Source organism: Oncorhynchus masou, unplaced genomic scaffold, assembly GCF_036934945.1.
Source record: "Oncorhynchus masou masou isolate Uvic2021 unplaced genomic scaffold, UVic_Omas_1.1 unplaced_scaffold_987, whole genome shotgun sequence".
Taxonomy (NCBI): Eukaryota; Metazoa; Chordata; class Actinopteri; order Salmoniformes; family Salmonidae; genus Oncorhynchus; species Oncorhynchus masou.
Window position 1 is genome coordinate 108,545 of NW_027016388.1, and position 25,651 is coordinate 134,195.

The 25,651-nt window shown below is 41.3% G+C and overlaps 1 long non-coding RNA gene and 1 pseudogene across 1 annotated transcript; both read right to left on the reverse strand.

Moving 5' to 3' along the window:
* Window positions 1–9,402: 9,402 nt before the first annotated feature.
* On the reverse strand, window positions 9,403–23,236 carry LOC135538584 (gastrula zinc finger protein XlCGF67.1-like; annotated as a pseudogene).
* Window positions 23,237–24,292: 1,056 nt separating this feature from the next.
* LOC135538599 (uncharacterized) lies at window positions 24,293–25,448 on the reverse strand. Its single transcript, XR_010455449.1, has 2 exons — window positions 24,959–25,448; window positions 24,293–24,629 (listed from the first exon to the last, which is right to left on the reverse strand). It is a non-coding gene; the product is annotated as an uncharacterized LOC135538599 (long non-coding RNA).
* Window positions 25,449–25,651: the final 203 nt, after the last annotated feature.

The window sequence follows — 25,651 nt, forward strand, 5'->3', positions numbered from 1 at the left end:
CTCCATTGCCCTGCGCATTTGTTCGTTGAGCTGTAGATCCACTCGGGTGTCTCCAAAAGTTTTCAAAAGCCCCATTGCTTGTAAGTGCCCAGCCGTACTTTGGTGTCTCTTTGCTGTCTTGGTTAGACAACTCAAGTTTGCAAAGCCAGTGTGGCTCCAAACACCAACTCGATCACTTGCAAATAATAGGCATTCCCAGCAGTACAGTTTGCAGTGCTTCTCGGTGCCTGTGAGCCATTAATAGCGCTCGTAGTTGGAACTTTGAAAGTGGCGAACAAACCCCTTTCCCGCCTCTGACAGGCTTTGTCGCGTCGGCGTCGGGCAACCTCTCCTTGCAATGTCTAACTTTTCTTGAAAAGTTTGTCTTGAGAATGGCGTTATAATTATATCCTCGACCAGATCGATATCTTCTCCTCCTTCCGCAATTGTGGATTGAAAAAACAGCTTAGTATTACGCAAATTAATTTGTTTATCAAATTGCGTTTCCAGTGCCCATAGGACTTGCCTTTCAATATTGGTGATCCAATCAAAAGACGTGCACGCACTACTCCTGCGAGCTGGCTCCTGTGTAACACTCCTATGTAACACTGCACGAACAATTCATATTTACTATCGGTATACTTCAACTGGTAAACGACATTATGAATCTCAACATGCTGCGGGTGCATACGCTGCCAGAGCTTCCAACAGCACCAATCTCTCTTTAACCTATTTCCCGCGCCTCCCAGTAGGAGAACTACTGTAGTTTCTTGATGTGGATTTTCCCTGAAAAATAAAAATTGATACATGACATTGGTCAGTTTCGGTGTTATGAAACTGATGGAGACTATTTGTAAATATATAATATATAATATATATATATATATATATACATATATATATTTATTTATTTAACTAGGCACAAAGCATATATAACAGGTTAGGATAATTAAAGTGGCAGGTTAGGATATTTAAGGTGGCTGGTTAGGTGAATAAGCATGGCAGGTGAGGAGACTGAGGTTAACGTTAGGAAAAGGGTTTGCGGTCTGCAATTACACCCTTCTCGGATCAAGGGGCCAGGCTTCCAGTCGATAAGCATGCTTTCCAAGTGCTCAGAGGGCATATTCGGTACTGCAGTTCAGCTGAAGCACGGCTCACTTCCCATTGAATTCCCATAGCAAAGTAAATAAAAATAAAAATATATATAATATTTTATCATCAAGTTTGTAAATAAAACATCCATTGAATTATTCAAGTAATTGCCTTAGAGTCAGATTTTTTCCCCATCACTCACAGCCAAAGATAACTATTTTAGATTCATGATTTGAGGTGGGTGAGTTTATGTCACATGCAGATGCTGAAGGGAAAACACACCTATTGATCTGTGTGTTAAAATGTAGGTCAAGGAGCAGCCTCGTCTCATAGACCAGATGTAACATAGTAAATTTAATTCCGAGACTCTCAAAATAGTGTGATATGTTACATTATGGTTCCATAAGACAGATGGTTACTTAATAAATGGAATTTGGTGGTGCTGTACTGTAACAGAGAGCTGAGCCAGTTGAAAGTATTGACGCCAGGGATATATTGTTGGTGACTGTGTGCTCCTGAAGTGCTGTGGCCCTGTGTGCTCCTTCATTAGTTTTGTGTTTTTTATTATTTTACTTCTGGTACCCTCCTACCTGAGAGGCATGAGGCCTGGGTGGCATTACACTGTTAAAATCATCCCAGTGTGGAGATGAAACACCTGTGTGCTGCAAAGCTCCATGCTCTGTCCTCTCTGCTCTACCTAGGTGTTTTAATGTTGGTAATACTAATATAGAGATAATACTAATAGAGATAACCACTGCTCTACCAAGATGTGTTACAAAGCCACATGCTCTGTCCTCTCTGCTCTACCTAGTTGTTTTAAATGTGGATAATACTAATACAGAGATAACCATTGGACATGCATTTTCCATTATGCCATTGTGTTTACCACTTCAGAACCTTACATCTGTAGTTTGAATCATATACAGGGCATTATTCAAGACCCCTTGACTTTTCCCACATTTTTTTTACGTTACAGCCTTATTTGAAAATGGATTAAATTCATTTTTCCCTCGTCAATATAAACACAATACCTCATAATGATAAACCGAAAACAGGTTTTTAGAAATTTTAGCACATTTATACAAATTAATACCTTATTTGGTAAGTATTCAGACCCTTTGCCCTGAGACTCGAAAGTGAGCTCAAGTGCATCCTGTTTCCATTGATAAGTCGCTCTGGATAAGAGCGTCTGCTAAATGACTTAAATGTAATGTAATGATAATCCTTGAGATGTTTCTACAACTTGACTGGAGTCCACGTGGTAATTTCAAATGATTGGACATGATTGGAAAAGGATCACACCTGTCAATATAAGGTCCCACAGTTGACAGTGCATGTCAGAGCAAAAACCAAGCAACGAGGTTGAAGAAATTGTCTGTCGAGCTTCGAGACAGGTTTGTGGTGAGGAACAAATCTGGAGAAGAGTATCAAAATATTTCTCAAATCTCTGTTGAATGGGCTCCCTGCTTGTGCCGTAAACTCCTGCCTCACATTGGGGGCAAACCTTTTAAGGGCTCCTGAGTGGCGCAGCGGTCTAAGGCACCTCATCTCAGTGCAAGAGACATCACTACAGTCCCTGGTTCAAATCCTCGCTGAATCACATCTGGCCATGATTGGGAGTCCCATAGGGAATCGCACAATTGGCCCAGCATCGGTCGGGATTGGCTGGGGTAGGCCTTCTTTGTAAATAAGAATTTGTTCTTAACTGACTTACCTAGTTAAATAAAATAAAAAAGTGGATGCATGCCAGCAAAGCCACGAAACAATACATTAATTGCACTATAACAGTGAGAAACGGTGCCCACAAACTATTAGGACCCAACAATTTACCACTGCTTCACCTGGCTATCAGCAGAGCCTTGTCTGGCAACGAAACAGTTCATTCAGCCTAATTTACTGTCTTTTAAAGTAACATGGCTGACTTACTTAAACAAATGTGGTTTCTCCTGACATTTGAGATGTACAAACTATGGCATAAGGAGACGACAAGCAGATAAGATGCAATCCGTAATTTTGATTAATACATTAATGAGTGAGCAAGGATGGACATAGTCAATATAACTATTTGTTCAGCACTTTTGAAATGTACAGCAACAGAATTCAGAACATGGGCCGTTCTTACAGTGTTCTCCTTGTACGCCAAGTCAGAACCGTTGGATAAATTAAGGAGCATATAAGCAGACAATGAAAACTCTTACAATATTCAATGATTACATTTCTCAAAAACATGTTATAGGCTTCATGTCAACCACCAAGTCAGAACAGTAGGCAAAATTAAGAGGTGAAACAAGACCAAAATATTAGGGTGAGGCACATGGGTTTATTTTGTAATCAAACTTCATCAAAGTCTGGCATTCTCTGGATTTATGGTGCTTCAAGACAACTGGGAACTCAGGAAAAAAATGATGACGTCAGTGATCTTCAGGTCGTAGCTGTAGAAAGAGGCCCGAGTTCCCAATTTACAATTCCGAGTTGGATGAAAGTTCAAAATGTATTTTCCCAGTCGTAGCTTGCTATTCCCTGAGTTCCCAGTTGTCTTGAACTCACTCAAGTCAGATTTTTCAGTACCGAGGTAAGTTGTTTTGCACACGTCACAAATCAAGCTTCATTGACAGCACGGCCAATGTTGAATGTTTACAATTTTAAACTAGGAAAAAGGCCCCTTAATCTTAGACTTGGGACCATACAGCAACTCCACTGAATAGTAGACTAATGATTGCTTTGCAATGCTTGCAGTTAGCCACTGATTCCTTCCAAACCACTCATTGTTGAATTTGCAATTTGATGTTTATGTCCAACGGCCAATGAGCACCGATACGTTTTATCTATAATTTCTCATTATTTCTCTTCATATGACAAAGATTAAAAAGGATTTGCCAGTAGATTGTCGACTTGATTCATGATGATGACTGCTAGCTCAGATTTTGAAAGTATTATGTTGACATGATCAGTCCAATCAAAGCGACTGTAGATATCATATGATTTGATGTTATTTTATCTGTGGACAATGACCTTGAGCCTTCTTGGATGGGCACTTCAAATGTAACTCTCTCGCAGCACCCAAAGGGCTTGAATTTTCAAGTTCTACCCGAAGACTTGGCAGTGACGGATTGTCACCATGAATGACAGAACACTGAGCCAATCATGGCGCAAAGCTCCATATTTTCTGCTGGCTTGCCCCACCTCCACTGAAGGCTGAAGACCTGCATTTTGGAGCTGCCTTACTCAAGAATACAAAAAAGACCATGTTTGTATGCAGCTTTATTAATAACTCAATTATATGTTTTTATACATTGTTTGTAAACAAATCATTTATTTCACACTGTTTTATCGCTAAAGCTGTGGGGCTCAAAACAGGTGGCTCACCTGCCCTGAATGATGGGTCTCCACTGAACTTATCTAGAACACTGCAGTCCATCTGGGTGTTTAACCTTCCCAAGTTCCCCCATGTCACCATGCTCCTCTGTAAATTCCACTGGCTTCCAGTCGAAGCTCACATCCACTACAAGACAATGGTGTTTACTTACGGTGCAGCAAGAGGAACTGCTCCATCTCTACCTTCAGGCTCAAACCCTGGATCCCAACCCGAGCACTCAGTTCTGCCACCTCTGGTCTCAAGGCCGTCCCACTGTTACAGGAGGTCAAGCTCCATCTCAGCCCAGTCAAAGCACTTCTCTGTCCTGGCACCCCAACGGTGGCAACAGCTTCCCTCTGATGCCAGTGAAGCAGAGTCTCTGCCCATCTGCCCGAAATGGTCTGAAACACCTACGTCTTTAAAGAGTACTCCCCCCAAAAAAAAAAATACAAATAATAATATTAATAATAATAATGTGACACTGACTAATTGAGGAGAAATGTATTTACTGTGATATGTGGTTGTCTCACCTGGCTATCTTAAGATGAATGTACTTAATGTGCTGGTGACATCACAGGGTCAGAGAGAACTCCTGACTGTAGTCATACAAAAACACTCCAGGCACTCAGCCCATAAGAACCATTCATACTGTCAGATCTAATATGAAGAGCTGAATAAAACCATAATAACCATTCATACTGTCAGATCTAATATGAAGAACTGAATACTAAAGAGAAGAAGAGGTTGACCAGTACATATTCATGTAACTTTATTTTTCATTGGCAGATCAATAAAGTTTGCTTCAATGCAGTTATCCAAGCACATTCATGATCAGTAACTAAAATAACGAATCTAGTTTTAAAGACATTTAATAAACAAACATTAATTTCATAAACTGTGTATCATCAAATAAAGTTGTAAAATACCCCCCCAAACTAGTGGTGAAAAGTGATCATCACACCATCTCTATCAGATACATGTGAGGGGCGGAAGGAAGCCTAGTGGTTAGAGCATTGGGTCAGAAACCAAAAGGTTGCTAAATCGAATCCCCGAGCTGACAAGGTAAAAATCTGTTGTTCTGCCTCTGAACAAGGCAGTTAACCCACTGTTCCAAGGCCATCATTGTAAATAAGAATTTGTTCTTAACTGTGTGGCATAGGCCCACTTCATTACGAGCCAGGCCCGGCCAATCAGAATGAGTTTTTTCCCTCAAAAGGTCTTGATTACAGATAGAAATACTACTCAGCCCCTCCTCCCCACCACCTCAGACAATCCTGCAGGTGAAGAGATCCTGGGCTGCCGTGGTTACATGTGATCTGCATTTGTGAGGCCTGTTGGATGTCCTGTTAAATTCTCTAAAAGGATGTTAGAGGTGGCTAATGGTAGAGATATAAATATTGAGTTCTCTAGCAACAGCTCTGGTGGACATTCCTGCAGTCATCATGAGAATTGCACATTCCCTATTGTGTTGTGTATTCCCTATTGTGTTGTGTGGCCTTTTATTGTCCCCCAGCACAAGGTGCACCTGTGTAATGACCATGCTGTTTTATCAGCATCTTGATATGCCACACCTGTCAGGTGGATGGATTATCTTGACAAAGGCTGAAATGCTCACTAACAGTATATATAAACAAAGTTGTGCACAACATTTGAGAGACATTAGCTTTTTGTGTTGGATCTTTTTATTTCAGCTCATGAAACCAACACTTTACATGTTTAGTTTATATTGGAGGTCCAATGTAATGTAACCTAACATAGATTAGGGCCTCATTTATTTCAATTGACTGATTTCCTTAAACAAACTGTAAATCTTTGAAATTGTTACGTTTAGATTGTTGTTCAGTACAATCCGACTTGAAGGACGTATTGTATGTTAAGAATTACAATTCGTATGTTATTTTACGCATTGCTATTCATACAACTTGTTACGAACTTGTAATATGTATGATATGTTACGAATTCCAATTTGTTGTTGCTGACGTTAGCTTGGTTAGGGGTGAGGGGTTTAAGATGGAGTTAAATGGGTTTAGTAGAAAGGGTAGCTAACATGCTAAGTAATAGCTAAAAAGTAGTAAGTAGTAAGTAGTTGCAAAGTTGGTAATTAGCTAAAATGCTAAAGTCCTCCATGATGCGATTCAAACACTCAACCTTTGGCATGACGTTTGAGTTACACGCCCACCCTTCCACAGAGCAGGAGTAAGGCTTCTCTCCTACGTGTAAACGTCGGTGTGTTTTTAAGCTGCCCAGTAGAAACTCTCCCTACAGACAGAGTCAGACCAAGCTGAGAGGGAAGCAGTACCACCCAGTCAATTAGCAGACTAGTGTTTGTTTTCAAAATGAGAAGAATAACAGAGGGTATTCAACACCAAGTGCAAATCTTCACAGTAGAAGCCAACAAAACACACAAAAACTGACAAGGTGCACACTGATTGGTAAAGTAAAGAGAGGCTAACATTCTATAACGCTCCCTTTCCTCTGCACAGTTCTCTCACAGTGAGAACCAATAGGATTACAATGTTCTACGCTTTCTTCATTTGATCCAATTACAACTTCTTTTATGAGATGAGAATTAAGTGATGGAGTGACTTTATTTTTAGCTGGTCAGAGAACCAATGAGGCTTTTCTCCTTGACCTCACTAGGCTAAGGGTCACTATTTTCCCCTCCGGATTAAAAGCGTTCCCAAAGTAAACTGCCTGCTACTCAGGACCAGAAGCTAGGAAATGCATACAATTAGTAGAATTGGAAAGACAACACTCCAAAGTTTCTAAAAACTGTTAAAATATTGTCTGTGAGTATAACAGAACTGAAAAGGCAGGCAAAAACATGAGGAAAATCCATCCAGGAAGTGCCATTATTTTGAAATGGCTGTTTTTCCAATGAAAGCCTATCCACCATTTAAAGGGATCGGACCCAGATTCCGTTCCCTATAAAACACTAGATGTGAACAGTCTTTAGACATTATTTCAGGCTTGTATTCTGAAAAATGAGGGAGAATGACCACATTGAGTCAGTGTATAGTGGGATGTCCCCAGAGCTGGGTCCTGCAGTAAGTTCTCTCCTGTGTGTTTTCTGGTGAACTTTTAGCGCATCTTTCTTGTTTTTCTTTTATATTGACGACGCTGTTGCCAGTTGAAATATTATCGATTATTCAGGCTAAAAAAACCTGAGGATTGATTATAAACATTGTTAAAACATGTTTCTACAAACTTTACGGATACTATTTGGAATTTGTCTGCCTCTTGTGACCGCATTTGAGCCATTGGATTACAGAACAAAATGTGCCAACAAAATGGAGGTTTCAAAATATGAAGAGGGACTTTATCTAACAAAATGAACATTAATTGTGTAACTGGGAGTGTTGTGAGTGCAACCATATGAAGATCATGATATTTCTGACTTTCGTGACTAGTCTACTTGGCTGGTAACTGTATGTAATGTTATGTGTGCTGAGCGCCAACCTCAGAAAATCGCATGGTTTGCTTTCTCCTTAAAGCCTTTTTGAAATCTGACATGGCTGCGAGATTAACAACAAGTTAAGCTTTATTTTCATGTATTACACTTGTGATTTCATGAAATGTAAATATTTATAGTAATTCAATTTGAATTGGTCACTCTGCAATTTCATCGGATGTTGACCAGGGGGGACGCAACCATCCCAGTTACCCACATGAAGTTAATGTATACGTTGGTGTGTTTTTAAGTTGCTCTGGTGAGAGAAACTCTTCCCACAGTCAGAGCAGAAGTAAGGCTTCTCTCATGTATGTATAAGTTCATGTGATTTCAAGGTACCCGATCAGGAGAAACGTTTTCCACAGAAAGAGCAGTAGTAAGGCTTCTCTCCTGTATATATACGTTCATGTGATTTCAAGGTACCCGATAGGGAGAAACTCTTCCCACAATCAGAGCAGGAGTAAGGTTTCTCTCCTGTATGTATTAGTTGGTGTGCTTTTAAGTTGGTATTTTGAGAGAATCTCTCCCCACAGTCAGGGCAGTAGTAATGCTTCTCTCCTGTATGGATACGTTAGTGTGTTTTTAAGGTATCCAGTCGAGAGAAACTAACCCCACAGTCAGAGCAGACGTAAGGCTTCTCTCCCATGTGTGTTCTCTGGTGAACTTTTAGCTCATTTGATGTTTTAAAACGTTTTCCACAGTCAGAGCAGGAGTATGTCTTCTCCCATGTGTGTTCTCTGATGAACATTTAGATGAGTTGATGTTGTCAGGTATTTTCCAGTCAGAGCAGACGTAAGGCTTCTGTCCAGTATGTATACGTTCATGTGTTTTTAAGATGGAAAATTTAGAGAAACTAGTTCCACACTCAAAGCAGTAATACGGCTTGTCTCCTGTGTGTGTTCTCTGGTGAACTTTTAGCTCAGTTGATGTTTTGAAGCATTTTCCACAGTCAGAGCAGAAGTAAGGCTTCTCACCAGTGTGTATAAGTTGGTGTGTATTTAAGTTGCTCTGGCGAGAGAAACTCTTCCCACACTCAGAGCAGGAGTAAGGCTTCTCTCCTGTATGTATTAGTTGGTGTGCTTTTAAGTTGGTCTTTTGAGAAATCTCTCCCCACAGTCAGGGCAGTAGTAAGGTTTTTCTCCTGTATGGATACGTTGGTGTGCTTTTAAGTTATCCAGTCGAGATCAATGCACTGTCAGAGCAGATGTAAGGCTTCTCACCTGTGTGTGTTCTCTGGTGAACTTTTAGCTCAGTTGATGTTTTGAAGCATTTTCCACAGTCAGAGCAGAAGTAAGGCTTCTCACCAGTGTGTATAAGTTGGTGTGTTTTTAAGGTGCCCAGATGAGAGAAACTGCCCACAGTCAGAGCAGAGTAAGGCTTCTCTCCTGTGTGTATAAGTTGGTGTGTTTTTAAGGTTCCCAGCTGAGAAACAGCCTTTCCCAAGTCAGAGCAGACGTAAGGCTTCTCTCCTGTGTGTGTTCTCTGGTGAACTTTTAGATATGTTGATGTTGTGACTTTTCCACAGTCAGAAGACGTAAGGCTTCTCTCCTGTGTGTATTCTCTGATGAACTTTTAGCTCATATAATGTTTTAAAACATTTCCCACAGTCAGAGCAAGAGTATGGCTTCTCCCCTGTATGTATACGTTCATGTGATTTTAAGTGGGAAAGCTGAGAGAAACTAGTTCCACAGTCAGGGCAGAAGAAAGGCTTCTCTCCTGTGTGTGTTGTCTGATGACGTTTTAGCTCATTTGATGTTTTAAAACATTTTCCACAGTCAGAGCACGAATAAGGCTTCGCTCCTGTGTGTATACGTCTGGCAGGTGTGTTTTTAAGGTGCCCAGCTGAGAGAAAAATCTCGCCCACAGTCAGAGCAGAAGAAAGGCTTCTCTCCTGTATGTATACGTTCATGTGATTTTAAGTGGGAAAGCTGAGAGAAACAGTTCCACAGTCAGGGCAGAAGAAAAGGCTTCTCTCCTGTGTGTGTTCTCTGGTGACGTTTTAGCACGGTTGATGTTTTGAAGCATTTTCCACAGTCAGAGCAGGAGTAAGGCTTCTCTCCTGTGTGTATTTTTAGGTGCATTTTTAGCTTTGATAGAAATGGGAAAATCTCTTCACAATGTGGGCAGTGATGAGACCTCTTAGCTCTCTGATCTTCCTGCTGTTGCTCTCTGGATGTGGAGAATGTCTCAACATGGTATCCTGTGTGAACATCAGAAAAAAACAGTCAGTTGGTGTGATATACATGTTAATCAAATGTATTTTATGAAGCACTTTTTACATCAGTAGTTGTCACAAATTGCTTAACCCGTCTGGTTCAAATCCCATAATTAAAATTATTTTACACCATTTTAAAGATAAATCCAGCCACAGTGTTTGATTTCAAATAGGCTTTACGGTTGTCTGGCACACCAAACGATTATGTTAGGTCAGCACCTAGTCACAGAAAACCATACAGTCATTTTCCAGCCAAGAAGAGGTCTCATAAAAGTCAGAAATAGCAATTAAATTAATCACTAACCTTTGATGATCTTCATCAGATGGCACTCACAGGACTTCATGTTACACAATAAATGTGTGTTTTGTTCGATAAGGTTAATCTTTATGTCCAAAAACCTCATTTGAAATTGGTGTGTTGTGTTCAGAAATGCATTGTCTCAAACAAACATCCGATGAAAGTAAAGAGAGCCACATCAAAAAACAGAAATACTCATCATAAACATTGATAAAAGATACAAGTGTTAAACATACAAATACAGATAAACTTCTCATTTATGCAACCGCTGTGTCAGATTTCAAAAAGGCTTTACGGCGAAAGCACACTCTGCGATTATGTTATTCTGCTGCCAGACACAGAAACCCAATGTTTAAAGTCAACTTTAATAATGCTTTTGTCATAAATAATCAATAATATTTCAACCGGACAAAAGCTTTCAATGGAAAAAGGTAAACAAGAAAATGCGCGCTCCCGATCATTATGCCTGGCTCATGGATGGAAATTTCCACTGTCCTCTCATTGAAAGCGGTGTATCTCCCTCATTTTTCAGAGTCAAAGCCTGAAACAATGCCTAAAGACTGGTCACGTGTTGAGGAAGCCATAGAGATCTGAAACAATGCCTAAAGACTGGTCACATGTTGAGGAAGACAGATTTCCACTGGGTCCTAAGTATTTGTATGGTGGATAGGCTATCAATGGATAAACAGCCTTTCAAAATAATAGTACTTCCTGGTTGGATTTTCCTCGGGTTTTCACCTGCCATATCAGTTCTGTTATACTGAGACTTTATTTTAACATTATTTTAAAACAGTGTTTTCTAACAAATATATTCCAATATATGCATATCCTAGCTTATTTTCTTATGGCTCTGTCAGTTTAATTTGGGCACGCTTTTCCAAATGCAGACACAAATGAAGTTAATTTCTTTGGGTTAAAAATCCCCATAACATGAACATTAAATGAAAAAACCCAAATTAAGCTGCCTGCTACTCAGTAAAAAGCTAGAATATGCATATAAATAGAACATTTGGATAGAAAACACTGATGTTTCTAAAACGGTTTGAATGATGTCTGTGAGTATAACAGAACTCATATGGCAGGTAAAATCCTGAGAAAAAATCCTACCAGGAAGTGGGAAATCTGAGGTTTGTAGTTATTCAACTCAGCTCCTATTGAAGATACCGTGTGATGTTAGTTATTTTTCACTTCCCAAGGCTTCCACTAGATGTCAACAGTATTTAGAACCTGTTTAGAGGATTCTACTCTAAAGGAGGGGCTCATAAGGGCTCTATGAGTGAGTGGTCTGGTGAGTGCCACAGCCTCAGTCTGGCGCGCTCACGTGAAAGATGCTCATTACACTTCATTTGTACAAGGAATTTCCGGTAGGAACATTAATGAAGATTTATTTTAAAAACGCCCTAAAGATTGATTCTAAACATCGTTTGACATGTTGCTATGGACTGTAACAGAATTTTTTTGACTTTTCCCTGAAACTTGTGAAGTCCGCTTGTGTGAGTTTAGATTGTGTACTGAACGTCAAACAAAAGGAGCTATTTTGAAATAAATTATGTACATTATCAAACAGAACAAGCACTTATTGTGGACCTTGGATTCCTGGGAGTGCATTCTGATGAAGATCATCAAAGGTAAGTGAATATTTATCATGTTATTCTGACATCTCGACTCCAACATGGCGGACATTTGTTTGGCTTGATTTTGTTGTCTGAGCGCCGTACTCAGACTATGCTTTTGTGGTAAAGTTTTTTTTTAAATCGGACACAGCGGTTGCATTAAGGAGAAGTGTATATATAAGTCCGTGCATAATTCTTGCATTTTCATCAACATTTATTATGAGCATTTCTGTAATTGATGTGGCTTTCTGCAAAAACCACCGGATGTTGTGGAACTACTGAACGTAACGCTCCTATGTAAACTCAGATTTTTGGATATAAATATGAACTTTACAGCACAAAACATACATGTATTGTGTAACATGATGTCCTAGTCGAGTGTCATCTGATGAAGATCATCAAAGGTAGGTGACTAATTTTATCGATATTTCTGCTTTTTGTGACTCCACTCTTTGGTTGGAAAATTGCTGAATGCTTTCTGTGACTTGGCTCTGACCTAACATAACGATATGGCTGCTGCCAACACACTCACTGACTCAACTCCAGCCACTTTAATAATGGGAATTGATGAGTTCTGATGTAAATATATCACTAGCCACTTTAAACAATGCTACCTGATATTAATTTTACTGTACCCTGCATTATTCATCTCATATGCCAATAAATATTGAAATGTACTCTATATCATCGACTGCATCACCGTTGCATGTAATACATGTATCACTAGCCACTTTAACTATGCCACTTTGTTTACATACTCATATCATATGTATATAAGATCATCCCATCTACTGTATCTTGCCTATGCTGCTTTGTACCAACACTCATTCATATATCCTTATGTACATATTCTTTATCCTTACACTGTGTATAAGACAGTAGTTTAGGAATTGTTAGTTAGATTACCTGTTGGTTATTACTGCATTGTCGGAACTAGAAGCACAAGCATTTCGCTACACTCGCATTAACATCTGCTAACCATGTGTATGTGACAAATAAAATTTGATTTGATTTGATTTTTGTTCTGCTTTCGCAGAAAAGCGTTTTGAAATCGGACACTGTGGTTGGATTAACGACAATTGTATCCTTAAAATGGTGTAAAATACTTGTATGTTTGAGGAATATCAATTATGTGATTTCTGTTGTTTTTAATTTGGTGCCCTGCAGTTTCACTGGCAGTTGAAAGGTGGGACGCTCGTGTACCAAACGGTCCCAGACAGGTTAACAGAAACACAGCCTAAAATCCCCAAAGAGCAAGCAATGCAGATGTAGAAGCACAGTGGCCACAAAAAACTCCCTAGAAAGCAGGAACCTAGGAAGAAACTGAGAGAGGGACCAGGCTCAGAGTGGTGACCAGACCACTCTTCTGGCCATACCGGGTGACAGGTAGACTTGTGGTTAGAGCAACCGAAAGGTTGCAAGATCGAATCCCCGAGCTGACAAGGTAAAAATCTGTCGTTCTGCCCCTGAACAAGGCAGTTAACCCAATGTTCCTAGGCCATCATTTAAAATAAGAATTTGTTCTTAACTGACTTGCCTATGTCCAAACGCTAGCAGGACATCTACGACAACATCCGGTGAAATAGCAGAGCGCGAAATTCAAAATACAAAAATCGGAATATTAAACATTCATGAAAATAGAAGTGTCTTACATAATTTAAAAGATTCTTGTTAATCCAACTGCATTGTCAGATTTGAAAAAGGCTTTACGGAGAAAGCATACCATGCTATTATCTGAGGACAGCACCCCGCATCAAAATACTTTTTCAACCAGCACAGGCATCACAAAATCACAGACAGCAATTAAATAAATCACTTACCTTTGAAGATCTTCCTCTGATTGCAATCCCAAGGGTCCCAGCTACACAATGAATGGTCGTTTTGTTCGATAATATCCTTCATTATATCCCAAAAATATCAGTTTAGATGGCGCGCTTGATTCAGTAGGTCACTCATTCAACATGCACACAAACGAATCCTAAAGGTTACCGGTAAAGATACCAAAGATCGTCCAAAAAAGTCAAAACGAAGTTTCCAATTAATTCTCAGGTATTCTAATATGTAAGTAAGCAATAATATTTAAGATGGACAATAGTGTGTTCAATAGCAAAGATAAATAACGAAGAGCTCACTCTCGTTGATGCATGCAACATGACTACTTTTCTAATGGGGGACATCTTGGAAAAACTACAAATACTCATTTTTTTAAAACAAGCATGAAACCCTTTCTAAAGACTGTTGACATCTAGTGGAAGCCAAAGGAACTGCAATCTGGGTCCTATCAATTTGAATATCCCATAGGCAAGCATTGACAAAATCTGTGACCTCAAGAAATAAAAATTCCGGATGGATTTTACTCAAGGTTTTTGCCTGTCATATCAGTTCTGTTATACCCACAGACATTATTTTGTACAGTTTTAGAAAGTGTTTTCTATCCAATGCTATCAAGTATATGCATATCCTAGCTTCTGGGCAGTTTACTTTGGGCACGTCAATCATCGGAAATTCCGGACAATAACCAGTATGCTAAGAAAGTTAAATAAAGTTATATTTTTTAAATACCATTAGTGGTGAAATAAATGAATAAATTCTAAAGTTACAAATGTCCATGTTTTTGAAAGAGTAGCACATTTTTTGTCCAAACAAATAATGTCAAAGTGATCAGAAATACAATGTAGACATTGTTAATGTTGTAAATGACTATTGTAGCTGGAAACGGCTGAAGATCTCGTACAACGCTGTGTACTACTCTCTTCACAGAACAATGCAAACAGTCTCTAACCAGAATAGTGTCTAGAAGGCCAGCATCCCGGAGTCGCCTCTTCACTGTTGACATTGAGATTGGTGTTTTGCGGGTACTATTTAATGAAGCTGCCAGTTGAGGACTTGTGAGACGTCTGTTTCTCAAACTAGACACTTGTCCTCCTGCCCAGTTGTGCACAGGGGCCTCCCACTCCTCTTTCTATTCTGGTTAGAGCCAGTTTGCACTGTTCTGTGAAGGGAGTAGTACACAGAACTGCACGAGAGCTTCAGTTTCTTGGAAATTTCTCACATGGAACAGCCTTCATTTGTCAGAACAAGAATAGACTGACGACTTTCAGAAGAAAGGTCTTTGTTTCTGGCCATTTTGAGCCTGTAATCGAACCCACAAATGACCCAGATACTCAACTAGTCTAAAAAAGGAATGTTTTATTGCTTCTTTTATCAGCACCACAGTTTTCAGCTGTGCTAGCATAATTGCAAAAGGGTTTTGTAATGATCAATTAGCCCTTTAAAATGATAAACTTGGATTAGTTAACACAACATGCATTTGGATCACAGGAGTGATTTTTTTATTTATTTTTTTCACCTTTATTTAACCAGGTAGGCTAGTTGAGAACAAGTTCTCATTTGCAACTGCGACCTGGCCAAGATAAAGCATAGCAGTGTAAACAGACAACACAGAGTTACACATGGAGTAAACAATTAACAAGTCAATAACACAGTAGAAAAAAAGGGAGTCTATATACATTGTGTACAAAAGGCATGAGGAGGTAGGCGAATAATTAGTTTTGCAGATTAACACTGGAGTGATAAATGATCAGATGGTCATGTACAGGTAGAGATATTGGTGTGCAAAAGAGCAGAAAAGTAAATAAATAAAAACAGTATGGGGATGAGGGAGGTAAAAATGGGTGGGCTATTTACCGATAGACTATGTACAGCTGCAGCGATCGGTTAGCTGCTCAGATAGAAGATGTTTGAAGTTGGTGAGGTAGATAAAAGTCTCCAACTTCAGCGATTTTTGCAATTCGTTCCAGTCACAGGCAGCAGAGAACTGGAACGAAAGGCGGCCAAATGAGGTGTTGGCTTTAGGGATGATCAGTGAGATACACCTGCTGGAGCGCGTGCTACGGGTGGGTGTTGCCATCGTGACCAGTGAACTGAGATAAGGCGGAGCTTTACCTAGTATGGACTTGTAGATGACCTGGAGCCAGTGGGTCTGGCGACGAATATGTAGCGAGGGCCAGCCGACTAGAGCATACAGGTCGCAGTGGTGGGTGGTATAAGGTGCTTTAGTGACAAAACGGATGGCACTGTGATAAACTGCATCCAGTATACTGAGTAGAGTGTTGGAAGCAATTTTGTAGATGACATCGCCGAAGTCGAGGATCGATAGAATAGTCAGTTTTACTAGGGTAAGTTTGGCGGCGTGAGTGAAGGAGGCTTTGTTGCGGAATAGAAAGCCGACTCTAGATTTGATTTTCGATTGGAGATGTTTGATATGTCTGGAGTCTGGAAGGAGAGTTTACAGTCTAGCCAGACACCTAGGTACTTATAGATGTCCACATATTCAAAGTCGGAACCATCCAGGGTGGTGATGCTAGTCAGGCGTGCGGGTTCAGGCAGCGAACGGTTGAAAAGCATGCATTTGGTTTTACTAGCGTTTAAGAGCAGTTGGAGGCCACGGAAGGAGTGTTGTATGGCATTGAAGCTCGTTTGGAGGTTAGATAGTACAGTGTCCAAGGACGGGCCGGAAGTATATAGAATGGTGTCGTCTGCGTAGAGGTGGATCAGGGAATCGCCCGCAGCAAGAGCAACATCATTGATATATACAGAGAAAAGAGTCGGCCCGAGAATTAAACCCTATGGCACCGCCATAGAGACTGCCAGAGGACCGGACAGCATGCCCTCCGATTTGACACACTGAACTCTGTCTGCAAAGTAGTTGGTGAACCAGGCAAGGCAGTCATCAGAAAAACCGAGGCTACTGAGTCTGCCGATAAGAATATGGTGATTGACAGAGTCGAAAGCCTTGGCAAGGTCGATGAAGACGGCTGCACAGTACTGTCTTTTATCGATGGTGGTTATGATATCGTTTACCTTGAGCGTGGCTGAGGTGCACCCGTGACCGGCTCGGAAACCAGATTGCACAGCGGAGAAGGTACGGTGGGATTCGAGATGGTCAGTGACCTGTTTGTTGACTTGGCTTTCGAAGACCTTAGATAGGCAGGGCAGGATGGATATAGGTCTGTAGCAGTTTGGGTCCAGGGTGTCTCCCCTTTGAAGAGGGGGAAGACTGCGGCAGCTTTCCAATCCTTGGGGATCTGAGACGATATGAAAGAGAGGTTGAACAGGCTGGTAATAGGGGTTGCGACAATGGCGGCGGATAGTTTCAGAAATAGAGGGTCCAGATTGTCAAGCCCAGCTGATTTGTACGGGTCCAGTTTTTGCAGCTCTTTCAGAACATCTGCTATCTGGATTTGGGTAAAGGAGAACCTGGAGAGGCTTGGGCGAGTAGCTGCAGGGGGGGAGGGGGCAGAGCTGTTGGCCGAGTTTGGAGAAGCCAGGCGGAAGGCATGGCCAGCCGTTGAGAAATGCTTGTTGAAGTTTTCGATAATCATGGATTTATCGGTGGTGACCGTGTTACCTAGCCTCAGTGCAGTGGGCAGCTGGGAGGAGGGGCTCTTGTTCTCCATGGACTTCACAGTCTCCCAGAACTTTTTGGAGTTGGAGCTTCAGGATGCAAATTTCTGCCTGAAGAAGCTGGCCTTAGCTTTCCTGACTGACTGCGTGTATTGGTTCCTGACTTCCCTGAAAAGTTGCATATCGCGGGGACTATTCGATGCTATTGCAGTCCGCCACAGGATGTTTTTGTGCTGGTTGAGGGCAGTCAGGTCTGGAGTGAACCAAGGGCTATATCTGTTCTTAGTTCTGCATTTTTTGAACAGAGCATGCTATCTAAAATGGTGAGGAAGTTACCTTTAAAGAATGACCAGGCATCCTCAACTGACGGGATGAGGTCAATGTCCTTCCAGGATATCCGGGCCAGGGCGATTAGAAAGGCCTGCTCACAGAAGTGTTTTAGGGAGTGTTTGACATTGATGAGCGGTGGTCCTTTTACTGCGTCTCCATAGCGGATACAGGCAATGATCGCTGAGATCCTGGTTGAAGACAGCAGAGGTGTATTTGGAGGGCCAGTTGGTCAGGATGACGTCTATGAGGGTGCCCTTGTTTATAGATTTAGGGCTGTACCTGGTGGGTTCCTTGATGATTTGTGTGAGATTGAGGGCATCTAGCTTAGATTGTAGGACTGCCGGGGTGTTAAGCATATCCCAGTATAGGTCACCTAACAGAACAAACTCTGAAGCTAGATGGGGTCGATCAATTCACAAATGGTGTCCAGGGCACAGCTGGGAGCTGAGGGATGTCGGTAGCAGGCGGCAACAGTGAGAGACTTATTTCTGGAGAGAGTAATTTTCAAAATTAGTAGTTCGAACTGTTTGGGAATGGACCTGGAAAGTATGACATTACTTTGCAGACTATCTCTGCAGTAGACTGCAACTGCTCCCCCTTTGGCAGTTCTATCTTGACGGAAAATGTTATAGTTGGGTATGGAAATCTCCGAATTTTTGGTGGCCTTCCTGAGCCAGGATTCAGACACGGCAAGGACATCAGGGTTAGCAGTGTGCTAAAGCAGTGAGTAAAACAAACTTAGGGAGGAGGCTTCTGATGTTGACATGCATGAAACCAAGGCTTTTTCGATCACAGAAGTCAACAAATGAGGGTGCCTGTGGACATGCAGGGCCTGGGTTTACCTCCACATCACCCGTGGAATAGAGGAGTAGTAGTATGAGGGTGCGGCTAAAGGCTATCAAAACTGGTCGCCTAGAGCGTTGGGGACAGAGAATAAAAGGAGCAGATTTCTGGGCATGGTGGAATATATTCAGGGCATAATGCGCAGACAGGGGTATGGTGGGGTGCGGGTACAGTGGAGGTAAGCCCAGGCACTGGGTGATGATGAGAGAGGTTGTATCTCTGGACATGCTGGTTGTAATGGGTGAGGTCACCGCATGGGAGGTGGGTCAAAGGAGGTATCAGGGGTATGAAGAGTGGAACTAGGGGCTCCATTGTAAACTAAAACAATGATAACTAACCTGAACAACAGTATACAAGGCATATTGACATTTGAGAAAGACATTCAGCGAGGCATACAGTAATCACAGGTGTTGAATTGGGAGAGCTAGCTAAAACAGTAGCTAAAACAGTAGGTGAGACAACAACAGCTAATCAGCTAGCACAACAACAGCAGGTAAAATGGCGTTGACTAGGCAGGGAGGGTCGGATTAACTACACACAGAGCCTGAGTGCGGCTGGGGCCGACTGATAAAACATAAACAAGCAGAGTGGAGTACCGTGATTAATGGACAGTCCAGCATGCATCAGCTATGTAGCCAAGTGATCAGTGTCCAGGGGGCAGCAGTGGGTGGAGCAGGGAAGCTAGACTGGCAAGTATTATCCAGGTTAAGAAAACTGGCTGGCTGTGCAGAAGGTAAAGGCCGTTAGCAGTGGCTAACAATGACTAAATAGCTTGTAGCTAGTTAGCTGGTTAGCTTCTGGAGGTTCTTGAATGTGTTCTAAAATTTAAAAATAATAGCGATTCCGAATCACATTGGGTGAGGCAGGTTACCGGAAGGTATAATCAAATTAAAAATCGAAAAGAGATTGAAAGTAGATATGGGTCCGGTGAGTGGTTGGGACGCGGCGATTCAGACGGTTAGCAGGCCTGTGCTAACAAGCTAACAGTTATTAGGCCGGGGCTGAAGAAGGTAGCAGTTAGTGGACCGGGGCTAAACAAGCTAGCAGTTAGCAGGCCGAATTAGCAAGCAAGGAGATAGCAAGGGCTAGAAAGTTAGCCTTTGGGGGACGGGGTGAGTCTGTTTATGCCTCTTCATGCGGTGACATCGATAGACCGGTCGTGGGTCCGGATATTGTAGCCCAGGAGTATGCTTCGGTGGTAGCACAGGAGCTCTGGCAGGGCTAGCTTCAAGCTAAATGGATGGAAACGCTAGCCAGGAGTAATCATCCGGGGTTGCAGTTAGCTAGTTAGCTAGTTGTGAAGATCCAGCTGAAAATGTTCCGTTTGCGGTGGGAATCCGGTGGGAATCCGGGGATTAAAAACAAAAAAATAGGTCCGTTATGCTCTGGTTAGAGTCGCGTTGTTCGAACTGGCGAGAGTTTTCCGCGCTAAAGGTTAGCTGATGACCGGTTAGCTGAATACTGCTAGCAATGGTTTGCTGGCTGATAGCTGGTAGTTAGCTGGCTAGCTTCGGTTGAGGGGTTCCAGATCCGAAGTAAATATAAATACTTTAGAAAAAAAAGCCGATCCGCGCTACATTGGGTGAGGCGGGATGCAGGAGAGTATTTAGAAGTTGCGGTTTAGGACATTTCTAAGTGACCCTAAACTTTTCAACGGTAGTGTATGTATTCAGTTCAGTAGGCTGTATGGGAAGGGGAATCAAACTATTCTAAAACTGGGTAGGAGTCAAAAACAAAAAGTGGTGAAAATGATGAGCTATATCATCCTCCGCTCAACATCACAAGGGTGAGTAACTACATAGACTAATTTCATAGAACTTTAAAACACTGGCAGTTTGTCTCCTTCACTTCTTTAGTCCACACTCTGATCACTCCAGTTAGACCAGTGAATAAAACAAATGCTGGCAATACTGGTGTCATCCATACAAGTCTCAGTAGCATGAAATAACATCTACACTGTATTCAAAAAGTAAATAGACCCCTTGATTTTTTTCCACGTCTTGTTACATTAAAGCCTTATTCTATAATTGATGAAATCGTTTTTTCCACCTTCATATCAATCTACAAACAATACCCCAAAATGACATCACAATACCCCAAAATGACATCGCAATACCCCATAATGACATCACAATACCCCAAAATGACATCGCAATACCCCATAATGACATCACAATACCCCAAAATGACATCGCAATACCCCATAATGACAAGGGCAAAAACAGGTTTTTTGAAATAACTGAAATATTACATTTACGTAAGTATTCAGACCCTTTATACAATAGTTAGTTGAAGCACCTCTGGCAGCAATTACAGCCGTGAGTCTTGTAGGGTATGAAGCTACAAACTTGGCACACTTGTATTTGGGGAGTTTCTCCCATTCTTCTCTGCAGAAGCTCTCAAGCTCTGTCAGGATGGATGGGAATCGTCTCTGCAAAGCTATTTTCAGGTCTCTCCAGAGATGTTTGATCGGGTTCAAGTCCGGGCTCTGGCTGGGCCACTCAATGACATTCAGAGACTTGTATCGAAGCCACTCCCACGTTGTCTTGGCTGTGTGCTTCGGATCGTTGTCCTGTTGGAAGGTGAATCTTCACCCCAGTCTGAGGTCCCGAATGCTCTCAACATCCCCACAGCATGCTGCTGCCACCACTCTGCTTCACCGTAGGGATGGTGCCAGGTTTGCTCCAGACATGACGCTTGGCATTCAGGCCAAAGAGTTCAATCTTGGTTTCATCAGACCAGAGAATCATGTTTCTCATGGTCAGAGTCATTTAGGTGCCTTTTGGCAAATTCCAAGCGGACTGTCATGTGCCTTTTACGGAGGAGTGGCTTCCGTCTGGGCACTCTACCATAAAGGCATGATTAGCGGAGTCCTGCAGAGATGGTTGTCCTTCTGGAAGATTCTCTCATCTCCATAGAGGAACTCTGGAGCTCTGACAGAGAAGAACCATCGGGTTCTTGGCCACCTCCCTGACCAAGGCCCTTCTCCCCATTTGCTCAGTTTGGCCGGGTGGCCAGCTCTAGGAAGAGTCTTGGTGGTTCCAAACTTCTTCCATTGAAGAATAATGGAGGCCTCTGTGTTCTTGGGGCCCTTTAATGCTGCATCAATATTTTGGTACCTGTCTCCAGATCTGTGCTGACACAATCCTGTCACGGAGCTCGACGGACAAATCCTTCCACCTCATGACTTGGTTTTAACTCTGACATGCAGTGTCAAATGTGGGACCTGACATAGACAGGTGTGTGCCTGTCCAAATCATGTCCAATCAATTGAATTTACCACAGGTGGACTCCAGTCAAGTTGTAAAAACATCTCAAGGATCATCTCATAGCAAAAGGTCTGAAAACTTGTGTAAATAAGCAATTATTATTTTAAAAAATTACATTTGCAAGAATTTCTAAAAACCTGTTTTGGCTTTGTCATTATGGGGTATTGTGTGTAGATAGACGAGGAAAAACATGTCATCAATTTTAGAATAAGGCTGTAACGTACCAAAATGGGAGAAATGGGAAGGGGTCTGACAGTGCCCTCGGAAAGTATTCAGACCCCTTGACTTTTTCCACATTGTTATGTTACAGCCTTATTCTATAATTAAATAAAAAAAATATCCTCAGCAATCTACAAACAATACCCCATAATGACAAAGTGAAAACAGGTTTAGACATTTTTGAAAATTTATAAAATAAATGTTTTTTAAACAAGAGACTCAAAATTGAGTTCAGATGCGTCCTGTTTCCAATGATCATCCTTGAGATGTTTCTACAACTTGATATATAAAAAATATGAAATATCCACTACTGTTCAAACGTTTGGGGTCACTTAGAAATGTCCTTGTTTTGAAAGAAAAGCACATTGTTTGTCCATTAAAATAACATCAAATTTATCAGAAATAAAGTGAAGACATTGTTATTGTTGTAAATGACTATTGTAGCTGAAAACGGCAGATATTTTATGGAATATCTACATAGGCGTACAGAGGCCCATTATCAACAACCATCACTCCTGTGATCCAATGGCATGTTGTGTTAGCTAATCCAAGTTGATCATTTTAAAAGGCTAATTCATCATTAGAAAACCCTTTTGAGGGCCTCCCGGGTGGGGCAGTGGTTAAGGGCCACAAGAGACTCTGGGTTCGCGCCCAGGCTCTGTAGCAACCGGTGACGCACAATTGGCCTTGTGTCATCCGGGTTTGGAGGGTTTGGTCGGTAGGGATATCCTCATCACACACCAGCGACTCCTGTGGCGGGCCGGGCTCAGTGCACGCTAACCAAGGTTGCCAGGTGCACAGTGTTTCCTGTATGCCTAACTTGGTGATTGAGGGTATTAAACATTTTCAACATTCTTGACACAATGTGTGGGCAAAGGCAGGTGTGACAAGTTTTTAAATGTTTTGCTTCACTGTGAAGTCTTGAGTTGTTCAGGGATGTGTGATGTCAGAATTACAGAATTTAACTTAGCAATAGACTGGTCATAACTTATGGAGGTCTAATATATGAAGATAACTTATAGATAGAACCAGCTCTTACCATGACTAACAGTTGTCCTAATATTCTCCTCCTCTTCTTCATCTTTAATGTTGACATTCAGCTCCAGTGTTTGACTGCAGTCTTCCAGCTTCACTGATGCCATCTCTGGATCCTGCAGTGCAAACTTGCCTCCCTGTTACAATCAAGACCCAGTGTTTCTGGACTCAGTGTGGAAGGAGAGTGGCAGGATTGGTTTGTCCTCACTGTTGATATTAACGGCCTCAGACTTAATCTGAGTCGGTCTGTAGTAATAAAGACAAACGGACAGAAAAGTTATTTTCTTGACAGTTCTGGCACTTTATTCTGCAATTTTTTTTCTTCTATTTTTTCATGTTCAATTATCTCATTTCTGTAGATCAGGTAGCTAATCCCTGACAAAACATTCACTCACATTCGACACAAAGTACACATTTTAAATTGCACAACATAAGTGCACTTAATCTATAGTAGATTTCCTAAATTCACATAAATGCATAAATTACTCAAAAAACATTTAGTACAAGATTGCAGTGTTTCAGGCAGCACTATGTACTATTTTATGAATAACCTTGTCTTCACTGTATTATTTCACTCACAAAAACCAAATGTATTTCCCATTCACACCATATTAAGAATTATCAGGGGTCATATAGTGGCAAGTCAAATTCATGGACTTTTTCAGACACTAATATTAATTTACTTGAAGCCCCGTATGAAAACCCTGAATTATAGATTTTTTATTTTAAATTTCAACTTTATTTAACCAGGTAGGCTAGTTGAGAACAAGTTCTCATTTGCAACTGCGACCTGGCCAAGATAAAGCATAGCAGTGTGAACAGACAACACAGAGTTACACATGGAGTAAACAATTAACAAGTCAATAACACAGTAGAAAAAAAGGGGAGTCTATATACATTGTGTGCCAAAGGCATGAGGAGGTAGGCTTAATTACAATTTTGCAGATTAACACTGGAGTGATAAATGATCAGATGGTCATGTACAGGTAGAGATATTGGTGGGCAAAAGAGCAGAAAAGTAAATAAATAACAGTATGGGGATGAGGTAGGTGAAAATGGGTGGGCTATTTACCAATAGACTATGTACAGCTGCAGCGATCGGTTAGCGAAAGATAAATATAGAAACAACTAAATGTGTCTGAATATTAGTACAATATTAGTACACATGTATCAAGTACAAGTATGGAGCGAAAACAAGCAGGCACTTGGTCCTCCATGGAATGGGTTTGATATGTGAACCGATTACTCTGCATTAATCGACGCCATTCCATGCAGTTGGCCTCTCTCTCTCCAAATGATGAAGGATAACTTCAGTTAGCTTCCCTCTATTTTGCGAAAACTAGCAGGCACTTGGTCCTCCATGGAATGGGTTTGATACGTGAACCGATTCATCTGCATTAATCGACGCCATTCCATGCAGTTGGCCTCTCTCTCCAAATGATGAAGGATAACTTCAGTTAGCTTCCCTCTATTTTGACACTTCATCACACAGCCTCATGTCGCCATTTCACCACGAGCAAACTCCTAGAAAGACGACCGAAACCGTTGAAGCCGCCATTTGACGAGCCTCGTCCGAACCATCTTGATCTCGCGAGCTTCCATTGACGAAACAGTGCATGTAAACTCGCGAGAACAGGATGGTTCGGACGAGGCTATGTATGTACATACACTCAGACAAACCCAAAGTCTATCTGTGGCTTGTAAAATTGTTTTTAATCACGTTCTTCACTCACTCGGTTAGACTCCAAAATAACACATACAATTAAAACCATTACCAGACGTGAAACGGATTTGTTACCTAGCATGTTATATATTCTTTCGACATTAGAAAGTTTAAACATGCTATTACATACCTACAATGATACATTTGAAACGGACACAACCACTATCGACACAACAGCACAGTTCTGTCGTTTCGACCCGGTACTTCCTGTTCCCCACTTGGATAGTGCAGAAGCGTCATCTTCTTCTCTGGTATACTGACATTTACACAAATATAACGTGTCTACCGCCACCTACTGTACGGTTAGTAAACTGTAGAAAAAGAAACACGTCCAATATTGAAAAGGGGAAGGGGAACAACGACCTCAAAACAAAATACAAATATAGATAAATAAAAACATCCCACTCGTTCAGTCACAGTCCTATTCAAATCACATCCCTACACAGTCTCATGGGCCTCGTAGGGAGGAACAGCTTCAGTCTGTATTCCCTGCAATCAGTGGTGTAAAGTACTTAAGTACAAATATTTAAGTGCCACATCAGTAGTTTTGGGGGGTATCTGTACTTTACTTTTGATATTTTTGACAACTTCTACTTTTACTCCACTACATTCCTAAAGAAAATAATGTACTTTCAACTCCATACATTTTCCCTGACACCCAAAAGTACTCGTTACATTATGAATGATTAGCAGGACAGGAAAACATTTAAATTCATCCCTACTGCATCTGATTTGGCGGACTCACCAAACACAAACACTTTATTTTTAAATTATGGATGTGGTCTTAAATTCAATCTGGAGTGCCAGAGTGCGCTTGGTCGTT